Genomic DNA, 10,000 nt, shown 5'->3' on the forward strand with positions numbered 1-10,000 from the left:
CGGGTCAAAGCAACGGAAAACGAGTCCCTTTTCTCAGTCTACGGTTATTTGCGTTCCTCTATCGCGTTTATCTTCTTTATCTTCCCTCCCATTGTTCTTCCTACAATGTTCTTGTTATGGGGTCACGGAAAGGTCATAGAGAACAGGATGAACTTGACTTGGAGGAAGATACAATAAACTGGTAATGAAAAAGAGGATGTGATTTAAAGGCTGTGTAATGTAAATATGGAAGTGGTTCTGTTCTAACATACAGACATGCACGTGCGCATACACACGCACACGAGGACACATGAATACACACGAACACATACACACACGAACACACACACACACACATATACATACACGTACACACGCATACACACACACACACACACATATACACACACATACACATACACACACACACACACACACACGAACACAGACACACACACGCACGCACACACACACACACACTAAAAAACAATGACAGCAAATTGATTATTAAAACTATTGATATAGTGATAACAGCAGTGACAATAACAAAAGTAATAATGGTGAGGAAAGGCCTAATGATAATGGTAGAAAATGACAGCAGGAATTGTCATGAAATTGATAATGATAATAATAATAATGATAACATTGAGAATGATAGAAATAAAAACAATAACAATAACAATAACAATGATAGTAATACCAAAAATAAAATTGATAATACTCACGACAATGATAATAATAACAACAGAGATAATAATGATGATAACAGTAATCACAAAACTAACAAAAACAACGATGGCAATAATAATAGTAATGGTGATAAAAGTAAAAGTGAATAATGATGACGATGATGATAATAATAACAGCAATATTAATACTTATAATGATAATGATGATAATGGTAGCAATAATAATAATGATAATAATAATAGTAATAATAATGACAATAATAATAATAATAATAATAATAATAATAATGATAATGATAATGATACTAATAATGATAATACTCATGTTAATAATAATAATGACAAAGATGATAATAATTATGTTAATAATAATAATGATAATAATGATAATAGTAACAATAATAATAATGATAATAACAATAATAGTGATAATGATGATAGAAATAATAATAATAACGATCATGGTAATAATAAGAAAAATAATAATAACAATAATAACAATAATAACAATTATCATTATCATTATTATATAATATTATTATAATGATGATAATAATAATGATAATAATAATAATAGTAATAGCAATAATTATGATAATAATAATGATAATAATAAAAATGATAATAATATTGATAGTAATAATAATAATAATAATAATAATAACAATAATAATAATAATAATAGCAATAACAATAATAACAACAACAGTAATAATAATAATGATAATAATAATAATAATAATAGTAATAATAATGATAATAGTAATAACAATGATGGGGATAATAATAATAATAATAATAATAATAATAATAGTAATAACAATAATGATGATGATGATGATGATGATGATGATGATAATAATAATAATGTAATGGTAATGATGAAGATAATAATAGCAATAATAATAGTAATGCTAAAGATAATATTAGCAATAGTAGTTAATGATGATAATAATAATGATAATAATAATAATAATTACAACGATTATAATAATGATAACAACAACATTAATAATGCATAGCCGGTGGCCACGAAAGTTACAAGTCTGGTTTGCAATGTCGGCTGCGTTTAGGGCAGGATTATGCAACATTCCTGCGAGGGTAGTATGGCTTGCCAAACATGCGCGCTTGCAAAGTAGGATATATCATTGCCATATTTTAAACGCCTTGATATCCTTCTGCGTGCATATGCAATATCCGGGATCGAAAATAATTTATTTGCTTTAAAAAAAAATGTCTACATCCGTATCTTGTGCAATGCACAGTCGATTATCTTCGCCATCGCTTTCTTTCGATTTTATATACTTATTTGCTCTTCCTTTTTTTCTCTCTCTTTCTCTTTTTTTTTTTTTTTTTTTTTTTTTTTTTTTTTTTTTTTTTTTTTTTGTATTATGTGGACATCAACGGAAGCGCAGCGGGGCTTGAAACTTATGCTCTTCGTTTTGTTTCCTGGGCTCTGGTAAATATCGTATACTGGGCAGGATGTTTGTGAATACATTTATCTCCCTCCCACGCCCCTTATCTCTGTATGTATACATGCAAACACAGGCATAAATACTGCATACGCACACACACAAACATACATGTGAGTGTATATATGTGTGTGTGTGTGTGTATTTGTTTATATATATATATATATATATATATATATATATACACACATGTGTGTGTGTGTGTGTGTGTGTGTGTGTGTGAACACACACAAAAAATATAGCTAAGTGGTCGAAGTGGGCGTGACTGGTGACAAAAGACATAGTGGCCGAAAAAAAGGAAGTTACGATTGTTGTGTTGTTCAATTCAGGCTTCATCGCTCGTGTAAGGAAGTGAGAGAGTTACATCGGTGTTGGGGAAAGGCTGTGTGAGTGCTGTTTGTGGTTCTTGTTGCCCGGAAAGATGGTTTGTTCGGCGGGAAGCCAGTTCTGAAAGATTTCCTTTGTGTTCTAGGATGCGGTGACGAAAGCATGTAAGTAGTTTTAGGGCGGCAGCTAAGACTGGTAAATACATACGCGACATTAAAACATATGCCTGAGCTGCATCTCTGCTTAGAAACTGGGTGATCGTGTAAGTGTTGCTGAGGGCAAGATTAAACTTGATTTGGGTGTAAATATTTTGTAGAAGTTAATTTAATTGTTTTTTCGATTTTACGGATTAAATTGCCCATATATAGCTGTACCACATATCTTTGTGACAGCGGAGACGGTGTTTGGGTTGGGATATATATATATATTTTTTTTTACACAGGAAAATTTTGCTATCAAAGATCCTAAAAAAAATAATTATGGAAGGTCTAGTTGCTACATAAATCATGAGCTGTAGTGATGAGAATTTTAATGCTGTTAATTTGTATATTACCGAGAAAGTGAAGGTTAAGGCCAGTGAAGACTGGTTTTCGGTAGATGGTCGCATGAAAGATGCTTTTACGAAGTGTGTTGAAAACAGCAGTTGGTTGTTATCGCGAGCGCGCGCGCGTGTGTGTGTGTGTGTGTGTGTGTGTGTGTATGTGTGTGCGCGCGCGCGCGCGTGCATACACACGCGTTCGCATTAGTATTTATCCAAGAGAAGATATATATATTAGCCACAAATAGAAAAATACGAATTTGCTTTATTGTTAAAACAGCTCCATCACCACGCTAGAACGACTGATAATCCCCACACTAACCAAACATCATTTCAGAATTTGCATGTTTACCTTTTTATATCCCAAAATCCCCATTATGAGTTCAGATAAAAGTTCTTCGAAGGGCAAACTAAACCATTTCCATGAACGATGAACATGCGAAACACAATACAAATACAGTGCCAGTTCACCATCTATGTAAGGAGCTAAGATTTTTTGTGGTATCACGCAATGCACACTAAAAAGCCAGGCATTTGAGATAAATTGTGTTGAACGAGCACACATGGGTGTGTACAAAGATGACGATGAACAAATGAACAAACTTTTAACTTGGCAAGGACATGGTGCCTGAAATTCGGGAGAGATGAAGTTGAAAATTTTGTTTATTTATGTTTTTATTGTGTGTTTCTAAAATCTATTTGCTTAAACAAATTCGCCAATCAAACTGTTCATCTGGATTTCTTAGGTTTTCGTTTGATAATTAGTATGTTCAAGAACACTTATATTTGATTAGTATATACATCAATCTATCTACTTTCAAATATTCTAAATACTCTTTTATTGAAACTTTTACAACTAGAATGACGGGGAAATGTAATACAAAAGGGGGTTAGAGAGAAAGCATAATAAAGACAGAGTAATAAGGGAATGGTATGTGAGAAAGAGGGGAGAGAAAGAGAGGGAACAGAGTAAAAGGGAATTAAAAGGGAGATGGGATAACGTGATTGAATAGATAGCTTAATCGATAGAGAGATATTGATAGACGTGTAAGCAAGTAGAGAGATAGATAGAGATGCAAAGATTGATAGATAGGTGGGTAAATAAATGTGCAAACAGTGATATTGAGGTAGACAGATTGGCTGATAGATAAACTATGATAGACAACAGTATAGATGGATAGATAGTAGATAGAGTTGATAGACAGATATCCAGATAAAGATAAATGGATAGATGTATATATATACAGAAAGATATATACATAGATGAACATATACATAAATAACACGATAGATAAACTGATAGATATATAGATATACAGACAGATAGATGAAAAGATAATATAAAGAAAGAAAGAGGTAGGAAGAGAAAGCGAGAATAAGTAAAAGGGGGAGAGAAAGATAAAAAAAAAAAAAAAAAAAAAATCATACAATGAACATGACTGTACGTATATGAATATATATAAATCCACGTGTATATAGCCATGTATATGCAAATCAACAGATATCACACACACACACATACAATAACTAGTTAACTATCCGTATATGCAAATTGACAGATACCACACACACACACACATACAATAACTAGTAACTATTTGTATATGCAAATCAACAGATATCACACACACACACACAATAACTAGTTAACTATTTGTATATGCAAATTAACAGAAATCACACACACACATACAATCACTAGTTAACTATCCGTATATGCAAATCAACAGATACCACACACACACACACACACACACACACACACACACACACACACACACACACATACAAAAACTAGTTCTCACCATATTCTTGCATCACAGACACGCACGGTGACGTTGACGCTCCCATAGCAATGAGAGAGAAGTAGAAATCGTTTCAATTCTACGGCGAAGGGCAAGTGACAAGAAGTGTGACTCAGAGAAGGTCAGTGCAAAGTCCTTTCCTTGTTTAGATTGTATTTAATTCTCTGTCTATCTTTCTTTCTTTGCTTTTGTTGCTTTTTCTTTTTTTAGGTTGGCTTTATATTTTTTCTGACTTTCTTTCTTTCTTTTTTTCTCTTTTTTTCTTTTTCTTTTTCCTTTTTTTTTATTCATCTATTTATTAATCTTTTTAGTTCTTTTTTATTCTTCTTTTTGTTTTTTGTTTTTATTCATCTCTTCCTTCTAATCCTTTTTTATTCATGTTTTATCTTTTATTCATCTTTTTCTTTTTATTCATCTTTTTCTTTTTTCTTTTTTATTCATCTTTATATTTTTCTGTGTTATTGTTGTTGTTTTTGCTGCCTTTCTGGATGTTCATAATTTATTCATCTATTTATTTCATCTATCTACTTATTGATTCTTATCGTTATTTCAATTTTCCATCTTCCCTCGCAAGTGTTTTTCTTCTTCCTTTTCTTCTTCTTCTTCTTCTTCTTCTTCTTCTTCTTCTTCTTCTTATTCTTCTTCTTCTTATTCTTATTCTTCTTCTCTTCCTCCTCTTCCTCCTCCTCCTCCTCCTCCTCCTCCTCCTCCTCCTCCTCCTCCTCCTCCTCCTCCTCCTTCTCTTTCTCCTTCTTCTTCTCCTTCTTCTTCTTCTTCTTCTCTTTCTCCTTCTCCTTCTCCTTCTCCTTCTCCTTCTCCTTCTCCTTCTCCTTCTCCTTCTCCTTCTCCTTCTCCTTCTCCTTCTTCTTTTCCTTTTCCTTTTCCTTTTCCTTTTCCTTTTCCTTTTCCTTTTCCTTTTCCTTTTCCTTTTCCTTTTCCTTTTCCTTTTCCTTTTCCTTTTCCTTTTCCTTTTCCTTCTCCTTCTCCTTCTCCTTCTCTTTTTCCTTCTCCTTCTCCTTCCCTTTTTTTCCTTCTCCTTCTCCTTCTCTTTTCCCTTCTCCTTCTCCTTCTCTTTTCCCTTCTCCTTCCTCTTCCTCTTCTTCTTCCACTCCCCCCCTCATCTTTGATTTTCACTTGCTCTCTCCTTCTCACATTTTCCTCCTCTTTATCCTCTATCCTCTTCTTCGTCTATATTTTTCTCACGATTTCGGATAAGGCGACGAAAACCGCGTCTGAATTTCGAACGGGTGAATGGACAGGAACGACAATATACAGAGGAACAAGGAACAAGGTAATAAATATTAATGAACCGAATACAAGTTGAGCTTCGCGTGTTTATTTACTTATTATTCTTGGTCAAGGATAACTGTTGTAAAGACCTTATCGCTCTCTCTGTCTCTGTCTCTGTCTCTCTCTCTCTCTCTCTTTCTCTCTCTCTCTCTCTCTCTCTCTCTCTCTCTCTCTCTCTCTCTCTCTCTCTCTCTCTCTCTCTCTCTCTGTATCTGTCTGCCTCACTCTTTCTTTCTCTCTCTCTATCTCTGCCTCTATCTCTATCTCTATCTCTATCTCTATCTCTACCTCTACCTCTACCTCTACCTCTACCTCTACCTCTACCTCTACCTCTACCTCTACCTCTACCTCTATCTCTATCTCTATTTCTATCTCTGGCTCTATATCTGGCTCTATCTCTGGCTCTATCTCTATCTCTATCTCTATCTCTAACTCTAACTCTAACTCTAACTCTAACTCTAACTCTAACTCTAACTCTCACTCTCACTCTCACTCTCACTCTCACTCTCACTCTCTCTCTTGTCGATCAATCTTGCTGACCTGCGTTCGAATCCCTCGCCGCCAGTGGATGGCAACCCCGGCCATTCCTTGTACACAGGGGTTAACTTAGAAGCAAAATGAAACAGGCACCATGTCACACCAAGAATATCCATTGTAACAAATGGAATCAAACTAAACCTTAAACATTAAACCTCTCTGTTTGCCTATCTCGCGCGCTCTCTTTTTGTGTCTCTATCTATCTGTCTTGTTGTTGTCTTTTCTCTCTCTCTCTCTCTCTCTATCTATCTATCTATCTATCTTTCTTTCTCCCTCTCATCCCTCCCATTTTCACCTCAACCTCCCCATCTTATTCCTATTTCCTCTACCTCTTCTATGACTCCTTTTCCTCCTCTTCATCGCCTATCCCTCTTCCCATACCTCCTCTATTTTCTCTTCCTTCTCCTAGTCTTCTTCCTCCTGCTAACCCTCCCCTCCTCCTCCTCCTCCATTATTGTCATTCCCTCCTATCATCTTTCCACTTCCACCTCCTCCTTCTCCTTCTTTTTCTCCTTCTTCTTCTCCTTCTACTTCTCCTTCTTCTTCTCCTTTTCCTTCTTCTTCTCCTTCTCCTTCCCCTTCTTCTTCTCCTTCTCCTTTTCCTTCTTCTTCTCCTTCTCCTTCTTCTTCTCTTTTTCCTTTTCCTTTTCCTTCTCCTTCTCTTTTTCCTTCTCCTACCATCTTCCTCACCACTTCCAACACATATTGTACACTTTTACCTTTTTACTGTTATCGTCTCCAATCCACCTGCGAGTGGAATGACTGAGTCTAAGAATTTAAATACACATTAATTCCCTTATAATAAGGGGCTTCCTTAATTCTATTTTCATTTTGTGTATGTCAAACTGTCGTTATGTATATTGGCTAAATAAACGTTATCAATCAATCAATCAATCAATCAACACCAACACACATTTCTTTCCCTCCTTCTCCACCCTATCTCTCCCTCGCCCCAACTTCACCTTCTCCACCATCCCCTTCCTCATTCTCCATCTCCCCCACCTCCACCACCACCAACCCCTTCCCCCTCCCACCTCCTCCACCTTCACCACCATCCCCTCCCCCCACTCCACCTCCCCCTCCTCCCCCATTCCCTTCCCCGTTCTCCCCCTCCCCCCAGCCCCACCTCCTCCCCAAATTCGGCCCAAAAATCACAACTCACAAAAACCCCGTTGGGAGAGCGGACGATAAGCCACTACCCCCTCCCCCCTCCCCCCCTCCCCCCGCCCCCACAAACAGATCAATACAGCTGGCTTGAGTGAGGGCCGACGCCAACGGGGGGTGGGGGGGGGGCTGTCCCCGGTGGCTTTGTGAGGAGGCGTCGAAATCCGATCGGGCCGGGGATGGGGAGAGGGTGGGGGGGGGTGGAGTGAGAGGGTGGGGATGGGGAGAGGGTGGGGGTGGAGGGAGAGGGTGGGGGTGGAGTGAGAGGGTGGGGGTGGAGTGAGAGGGTGGGGGGGCTGTTGGGGAGAGGAGTAGCGGGGGCGGGTTGAGGGGGCGGGGGGGAGAAGTGAGAGGGTAGGGGTGGGGGGGTGGGGAGGAGTTGCGTGTGGGGATAGGAAGGAAGGGGGAGGGGTGGGTGTGAGAGGGCGTGGCTTGCGGGCGCTCATCCTTTTTGTTTGTAAGGTGGGGGTTGGGGGGGGAATAAGGGGGTGGGGGCTGGGGTGGGAAGAGGGTGGGGAGGAGTTGGGAGTGGAGAGTAGAAGGTTGGGGAGCAGGGAATGTGATTGAGTGGGGAAGAAGGTGGAGATAGAAGAGAGAGGTTAATGGTTGAGGTGATAGAGAGAGAACAGAGGAAGGAGAAGAGAGGGATGAGAGAAGGAAGGGAGGAGAAGGTGGAAAAGGAGAAGAGAGTGAAGGAGGAGGTGGGATATATGGGAGAGAGAAGAGGGAGACAAGCACAAGAAAGGGGAATAGGAGGAGGAGGAGGTAAAGGGGGGAGGAAAGAAAGGAAGAATAGGAGGAGGAGGAGGAAAAGGGGGGAGGAAAGAAAGGAAGAATAGGAGGAGGAGGAGGAAAAGAAGAAGTGTAACAGAAGGAGTGGAAGGAGGATGACGGAGGATGGAGGACTGAGGAAGAAAAAGAATAAAACCAAAAGAAGGAAGATGAAGAAGAAGAAGAAAAGGAGAAGAATAAAGCAGAACAAAAAATCGAACAAGAAGGAAGAGAAAGAAGGAGAGGAAGTGAAAAATCAAGCATAGGGATGGACGGGGGAAGGAGGGAGGAGGGAGGAGGGAGGAGGGAGGAGGAAGGGGAATAGGAGAAGAGGGAGGAGGGAGGAGGGAGAAGGGAGGAGGGGGGAGGGAGGAGGGAGAAGGGAGAAGGGAGAAGGGAGGAGGGAGGAAGGAGGAGGGAGGAGGGAGGAGGAAGGGGAATAGGAGAAGAGGGAGGAGGGAGGAGGGAGGAGGGAGGAGGGGGGAGGGAGGAGGGAGAAGGGAGAAGGGAGAAGGGAGGAGGGAGGAGGGAGGAGGGAGGAGGAAGGGGAATAGGAGAAGAGAGAGGAGGGAGAAGGGAGAAGGGAGAAGGGAGGAGGAAGGAGGAAGGAGGAGGGAGGAGGGAGAAGGGAGAAGGGAGAAGGGAGAAGGGAGAAGGGAGAAGGGAGGAGGGAGGAGGGAGGAGGGAGGAGGGAGGAGGGAGGAGGGAGGAGGGAGAAGGGAGGAGGGAGGAGGGAGAAGGGAGGAGGGAGGAGGGAGGAGGGAGGAGGGAGGAGGGAGGAGGGAGGAGGGAGGAGGGTGGGGGAATAGGAGTGGGGAGACACACAGATCTCGAGTGTCAACGCGAGACTTGGTGGCACTGGCACTGATAGAGACTGACGTGGAGGAATGACAGGGAATGTGTGTGTTTATGAGCATGATTGGCGCTCGTCTCGAACTGCCATGAGTCGATCGGAGGTTCAAATGACGAGGAGTCTGGGCTTCAAACTTACTTGTTAAGGCTTTGGGGCGAGCTGCTCGTGGGTGGTTCAGCTTCAAAGAATTCTGAAGGATTTGTTGTTGTTACTGTGATTATTGTTGTTGTGATTATTGTTATGAGTGTTTTTGTTGTTGTTGTGATTATTGTTATGAGTGTTTTTGTTGTTGTTATTATCATTGTTGTTATTATTATTATTATTATCATTATTATTATTACCATTATTATTATTATTGTTGTTGTTGTTTTGTTGTTGTTGTTGTTTTGTTGTTGTAATTGTTGTTTTTGTTGCTGTTGTTACTATTATATTTTCAGTTATTATTATTATTATCATCATCATTATTATCATCCTTATTACTATCATTACCGTCATTGTAGTTTTTGTTATCATAATCATATAATTTCTATCATCATCGTAGTTATCATTATATCATTATAATCAATATTGATTTG

General features: G+C 39.3%; 1 long non-coding RNA gene across 2 annotated transcripts in view; it reads left to right on the forward strand.

Moving 5' to 3' along the window:
- Positions 1 to 2,445: 2,445 nt before the first annotated feature.
- Positions 2,446 to 10,000, forward strand: part of LOC125047660 — a 51,030-nt gene continuing 43,475 nt past the window's right edge. Inside the window, exons 1-2 of one of the 2 annotated variants that reach the window (XR_007116758.1) lie at positions 2,446 to 2,526; positions 4,829 to 4,931. This is a non-coding gene — a long non-coding RNA (uncharacterized LOC125047660). Of the gene's footprint in view, positions 2,632 to 4,828; positions 4,932 to 10,000 lie in introns of both variants that reach the window. The other variant, XR_007116757.1, reaches the window with a different exon arrangement.

This window comes from Penaeus chinensis, chromosome 41 (genome assembly GCF_019202785.1).
Source record: "Penaeus chinensis breed Huanghai No. 1 chromosome 41, ASM1920278v2, whole genome shotgun sequence".
Classification (NCBI taxonomy): domain Eukaryota; kingdom Metazoa; phylum Arthropoda; class Malacostraca; order Decapoda; family Penaeidae; genus Penaeus; species Penaeus chinensis.